This window comes from Heteronotia binoei, chromosome 18 (genome assembly GCF_032191835.1).
Source record: "Heteronotia binoei isolate CCM8104 ecotype False Entrance Well chromosome 18, APGP_CSIRO_Hbin_v1, whole genome shotgun sequence".
Classification (NCBI taxonomy): Eukaryota; Metazoa; Chordata; class Lepidosauria; order Squamata; family Gekkonidae; genus Heteronotia; species Heteronotia binoei.
The window spans coordinates 31032391-31039082 of record NC_083240.1 but is presented as its reverse complement, the minus strand read 5'-3'; positions in this window follow the sequence as shown (position 1 = coordinate 31039082).

The window sequence follows — 6692 nt, the reverse complement described above, 5'->3', positions numbered from 1 at the left end:
CAGTAGACAAGTGCACCTTTAAGACCAACTAAGTTTTATTCAAGGAAGCCACATCGCCTTCCGTTCGCAAAACCTGAGCAAGGCTGTTCACGACAAACTTTTGGAGGTCGATTCATGGGAACGCAATTGCCATAAATTGGAAGCAACTTGACAGCACTTTACACATGCACACACATTTTTATTACACTCTTCTTCCATAGAACTCAGGGTGGCATACAGGGGTCCTCTTTGGTGTAATGGTTAGAGTTGTGGACTCCGCATGCACCTGCTGAGTGCCCTTGGGTCAGCTGTAGTTCTCAGAGAGCTGTTCTCTTAAGAGCAGTTCTCTCAGCCCGGCCTCCTCACAGTTGTGGGGAGAGGAAGGGGAAGAGATTATAAATTGCTCTGAGACTTCAAGTGAACGGTGGGAACTGCAATCTCTTTTTCTTCTTTGAATGGACTTAATGGTAGACAAAGACACAGCCACATGACACTCAGCTGAACTCGTGAAGCTGTCTTCTACAGGTTCCAAACTTTGGAATGTCAGGGTCAGTAATGTCTGCTCTGACCAATAGCATCTCTTCATGATCTTGGAAGAATTTCCCCTCACTTACTTCTTGATTGTTTTAAGCGGAGGTGACAAGGACTGAACTGGGACCTTCTAAGTGCCAAGCAGGTGCTCTCTGCCCCTCCCCAAAGAAGTAGACCAGAACTTATGAAACTGTGGCCCAGTCCGAAAGTGGGTTGGCACTCTTTGGTAAGGAGCTTCCAAGGCCAGGAGGAAGGAGGGAGCTGAGTGGTGTGTTTTTAAACTACATATATTTATGCAAATAGCACATGTGTGCACACAGCTAATTGTGCGGTCTGCTTACATCTGTATACACACATGCAGTTTGTACTTAGGTGGGTAGGGTTGGCAACTGTGGGCTGGGAAATTCCTGGAGATTTGGGGGAGGGGGGTTGGAGCCTGGGGGAGGTGGGGTTTGGGAAAGGGAGGGGGCTCAGCAGGGTATAATGTCCACCCACCAAAGCAGCTGTTTCCTCAAGGGGAACTGATCTCTTTCGTCTGGAAGCAGTTGTTGGTTGGCTGCCTTACGGTTGGGTTAGGGCAGTGCTTGCTTCTACAGTTCAGTTCTACTCTTAATTCACTGCATTCAAACATCTGGAAAGGATCGCTGCCTTAACTTCAGTGTATGAAAAAAAACCCACAGTTCATTCACTGTTAGATGGGTTTTGGGTTTTTTTGCCGGCTCTGGGTTAGAAAATACCTTGAGATTTGGGGTTGTGGAGTCTGAGAAAGGTGGGGTTGAAGGTGGGGTTTTGAAGGGGGGGGGATTTCAGCAGGATAGAATGCCATAGAGTCCACCCTCCAATGCAACCATTTTCTCCAGGGGACCTGATTTTGGTCACCTGAAGATCAGTTATAAAAGCAGGAGATCTCCAGGTGCCACCTGGAGGTTGGCAACCCTGGTTAAAGCACTGCCAAGTCTCAGCTGATGTATGACAACCCTGCAAGATTTTCAAAGCAAAAAATGGACAGAGGTGGTTTGCCATTGCCTGCCTCTGCGTAGCAACCCCGATGTTCCTTGGTGGTCTCCCGTCCAAATACCAGGACCAAACCCATTTTAGCTTCCAGGATCTGACAAGATCGGCCTAACTGCTGGATTAGCACACCAACATCTCGAAATTGAGTTGCTTGAAAAAATCATCAACAGATAGGGTTGCCAATCCCCAGGTGGGAGCAAGGGATCCCCCGGTTTGGAGGCCCTCCCCCCACTTCAGGGTCATCAGAAAGCCCCGGGGGGCAGGGAAATGTTTGCTGGGCACTCCATTATTCCCTATGAAGATCGATTCCTATAGGGTATAATGAAGAATTGATCTGTGGGTATCTGGGGCTCTGGGGAGGCTGTTTTTTGAGTTAGAGGCACCAGATTTTTGGCATAGCAGCCAGTGCCTCTTCCCAAAGTACTCTCCAAGTTTCAAAAGGATTGGACAAGGGGGTTCAATACTATGAGCCCCCAAAGAAGGTGCCCCTATCGTTCATTATTTCCAATGGAGGGAATTCATTTAAAAGGTGTGCAGTCCCTTTAAATGTGATGGCCAGAACTCTCTTTGGAGTTCAATTATGCTTGTCACAATCTTGCTCCTGGCTCCACCCCCCAAAGTCTGACTCCACCCCCAAAGTGCCCAGATATTTCTTGAATTGGACTTGGCAACCCTATCAACAGAAGAGGCTCCACCCTGATGGGTTTCTTCAAGTTTCACAAAAAGGGACAGTTTGCATCCTGGGTGGGTTGATCCAGGCAGCTCCGGTGACTCAGTCCAAGTCCCATGGCCCTGAAATTCCAACCCAGTGAAACTCAAGTCACATGCTGCTTAGTATTGGGGGAAGCGGAATGGGATTTCAAAGCCCTTCCCAGTCAAAATCCCCTTCTCTACCTAAGGAGTAATAGTTACAACCAGGCTTGCTCCAACTGGGCCTGGTCACCTCCCAGGACCTTTCTTGTATTTCAGCATCCTTTCTTATGTTTCTGATTTCCCCATAAAGAAGCAAATTGAGGCAACTTCTGGTGCTACAAAGTAAGCAGGGTCTAAAAACAGGAACTAAGCTTAGCTGACATGAAAATCGGGGGCATTCAGAAACTATATGGAGATAAGAACATAAGAGAAGCCATGTTAGATCAGGCCAATGGCCCATCCAGTCCAACACTCTGTGTCACACAGTGGCAAAAAATTGTTTTATATATATATATATATATATATATATATATATATATATATATATATATACACACACATATATATATATATATACACACACACACACACACACACACACACACACTGTGGCTAATAGCCACTGATGGACCTCTGCTCCATATTTTTATCTAAACCCCTCTTGAAGGTGGCTATGCTTGTGGCCGCTACCACCTCCTGTGGCAGTGAATTCCACATGTTAATCACCCTTTGGGTGAAGAAGTACTTCCTTTTATCCGTTTTAACCTGTTTGCTCAGCAATTTCATCGAATGCCCACAAGTTCTTGTATTGTGAGAAAGAGAGAAAAGTACTTCTTTCTCTACTTTCTCCATCCCATGCATTATCTTGTAAACCTCTATCATGTCACCCCACAGGCGACGTTTCTCCAAGCTAAAGAGCCCCAAGCGTTTCAACCTTTCTTCATAGGGAAAGTGTTCCAGCCCTTTAATCATTCTAGTTGCCCTTTTCTGGACTTTCTCCAATGCTATAATATCCTTTTTGAGGTGCGGCAACCAGAACTGCACACAGTACTCCAAATGAGACCGCACCATCGATTTATACAGGGGCATTATGATACTGGCTGATTTGTTTTCAATTCCCTTCCTAATAATTCCCAGCATGGCGTTGGCCTTTTTTATTGCAAATGCACAGTCTTGACATTTTCAGTGAGTTATCTACCACGACCCCAAGATCTCTCTCTTGGTCAGTCTCTGCCAGTTCACAACCCATCAGCTTGTATTTGTAGCTGGGATTCTTGGCCCCAATGTGCATTACTTTGCACTTGGCCACATTGAACCGCATCTGCCACGTTGACGCCCACTCACCCAGCCTCAACAGATCCCTTTGGAGTTCCTCATAATCCTCCCTGGTTCTCACCACCCTGAACAATTTAGTGTCATCCGCAAACTTGGCCACTTCACTGCTCACTCCCAACTCTAAATCATTTATGAACAAGTTAAAGAGCATGGGACCCAGTACCGAGCTCTGCGGCACAGGGGTTGCCAGGTCTTATCTCCTGGGTTTATTATCATAGAGTTTTTTTCCAAATGCTAGAGCGCCCTGCCACACAACGTGCCCAGAGTGAGAAGGTCACTTCCAGGTGACGTCATCACAGTGTGCATGTGCTTTTGGGGGGCTGGAGGCTGGGATGGGAACCCTATATGGAAAACATTTAGGGCTTTCTGGATCCTCAATTCCTGACATGAAAAGTTACTTTTTGGACATTCAGAAGGAGAGATGATCAACGAAAGCTAATCCAGAGACTTGATTCCAATGGTCTAGAACTGGGGTCTCCAACACGTTGTGTTCCTGCACCCACCAAGTTGCCCCCCCCCCACCCAAGCACCCAGAATACAGAGCATCACTGTCCCAGACAAAGAGTTCCATCAATACCCTGTGGCTAATAGCCACTGATGAACCTCTGCTCCATATTTTATTCAATCCCCTCTTGAAGCTGTCTATGCTGGCAGCTGTCACCACCTGTGGCAGTGAATTCCTGTGTTAATCACCCTTTGGGTGAAGAAGTACATCCTTTTATCAGTTCTAACCAGACTGCTCAGCAATTTCTTTCTTTTTTTGCCAAAAAACTATTTATTGAAACATATTTACAAAACAAAAATACATGCGGCAACAGAATGTCATGACAATATATCACAATTCAGCACCACCCATCACCTATTCCCCCCCATCACCAAGAGCATGTGGGGAATTACCAAAGCATAAATTCAGATTCCTCAATTCAATTCCCATACTTTTTATCCATAGATACGGCGGATTCCAGATCTTTTTGCAAACCTGGTAGGACTCTCCTCTTAATTTCAATGTTAGCATATCAAGTTCTGCTGCTTCTAGTAACTTTTGTACAAATTCATTCCTTTCTGGAATTTTTGCAACCTTCCAATATTTGGCATATAAAATTCTAGCCACAGTAATAATATGTACCCAAAGTTTTTTCTCCAGTTTGGGAAGATTTTCCTTTACTACACTTAACAGGTAGAATTCAGGTGTATGCGGTAGCCTTATTTTAAAGATTTTCTGGCACCAGATATTAATTTGTGCCCAGTATTTTTTGGCGTGCGAGCGCTGCCACCAAATATGATATAGGGTTCCTTTTACTTTTCCGCATTTCCAGCATTTATTGGAATAGCTTGGATAAATTTTGGCCAGTCTCTCCGGAGTTAAATACCATCTATACACCATTTTATATAGATTTTCTTTGAATTCAGATGCTATAGTTAATTGTAAATTATGTTTCCAGATATTATCCCACTCCTTCAACTCAATATTGTATCCAAAGTCATTTAGCCACCTAATCCAACTCTCTTTAACTGTTTCATCCTGCATTTTATTCAATAACAACCAATTATAGATTCTGGAAATAAGTTTCTGTTTATCATATATTATCAAATTGTAATCGTTCGGTTTTTTAGAGAATCCCATAATTTTATCCGTCTGAAATCTAGAGTTAACTTGCATTTTTGTCCACCAATCCAGTTTGATATTATCATCTAGATTCAAATTTTTGGTGGCGTCTAACAAGACACTATAGTTATAGTTGACAAAGGGGGCTCTGAATGTGAACCTTACAACAGCCCTGTAAGGTAGGCCAGCATAATTTATCCCTAGACTGCAAAACATTGACAGAATGGCTGACCCATCCAGAATTCCATGTGTTTTTGTGGCATGACCCATCCAGACAGCAACCATCCTGCAGAGTTGTTTGTGCATCCCTCCCATTCCACAGTCTGATGCAAGAAGCCGTTGGGGCCACAACGAGTCAAAGCAGCCACCACAAGCAGAGAGTCAGCCCAAAGGATTTCCTCTCTGATGCAACCCTTGCTGGTTACCAAAAGCAACTCGGACCCGGAGTTGCGGCTCACCACACTCCTGGCCTGCCTCCACCCTTCCCTTCTCTGATTTCATCTCAGAGGCGGAGCGGGCGCTAGCTGCTCCTCCGAGATGGGCTCAGCCTGAGCCCATCTCGGAGGAGCAGCTACGGTGAAGTGGAGAAGAGACGGCAGCAGCGCAGCAGCGTCACCTGCTCCGCCTCTGAGGTGAAATCAGAGAAGGGGAGGGTGGAGGGAAGGAAGGCATTTAAAAAGTTGTGAGGTCCCTTTAATTGTGATGGACAGAACTCCCTTTGGAGTTCAATTGTGCTTGTCACACCCTTGCTCCTAGCTCCGCCCCAGTGTCTCCTGGCTCCACCCCCAAAGCCTCCTGGCCCCACCCCCAAAGTCCCCAGATATTTCTGGAATTGGACTTGGTAACCCTAGGGTTGCCAGACCTCCGGGTGGAGGTCAGGGTCCCCCCCACTGCCTTGCTGCCAATCAGCTGGCCATAAAGGGAACTTACCCCCCAAATGACTCAGGCCTGGTCAATGCTGCAATAATGTGTCTACGATATAGTTTTTGCTCAAATACCATTTTGCTCAGAGTGAGAAGTAAACTGCACTGTGGGTGTCCTATCTGCCAGCATTCAGTTGGTGCCAACAGCCAAGGCCAAACTGGTGATACAGTTTACAGTCACTAAGCTTCACATTATAGTGCAAAATAATAGTGCATATATAAAAAAATACGTTGTTAGTACTACATTTTTTTTTCAAAAACATTTTATAGATCCTAAAAGTTTTGTGGGCATGAGGTACTTAATGCCTTTGTGGGCCACTCCTGCCACAATAATATCAATATTAAACATAAAGAGATATATTAACTACTCTCCTTTTTACTACTGTGAATTATTTTCTTAGGATGTCATTGGATAAATTTTATTGATAATTCAGCCTAAATTTTATCATGATGTATATAATTCTGTTGTTGTATTGAATTTTTTTTTGTCTGGTCGTCGGTTGCTATGGCATTTTGTTGCTAATGCAATAAAAATTAACAACTTTAAATACTTCAAAAAAATTCTGTTTTAAGCGAAATTTAATAGATTTTCATGGGCCCTGCACATTTCA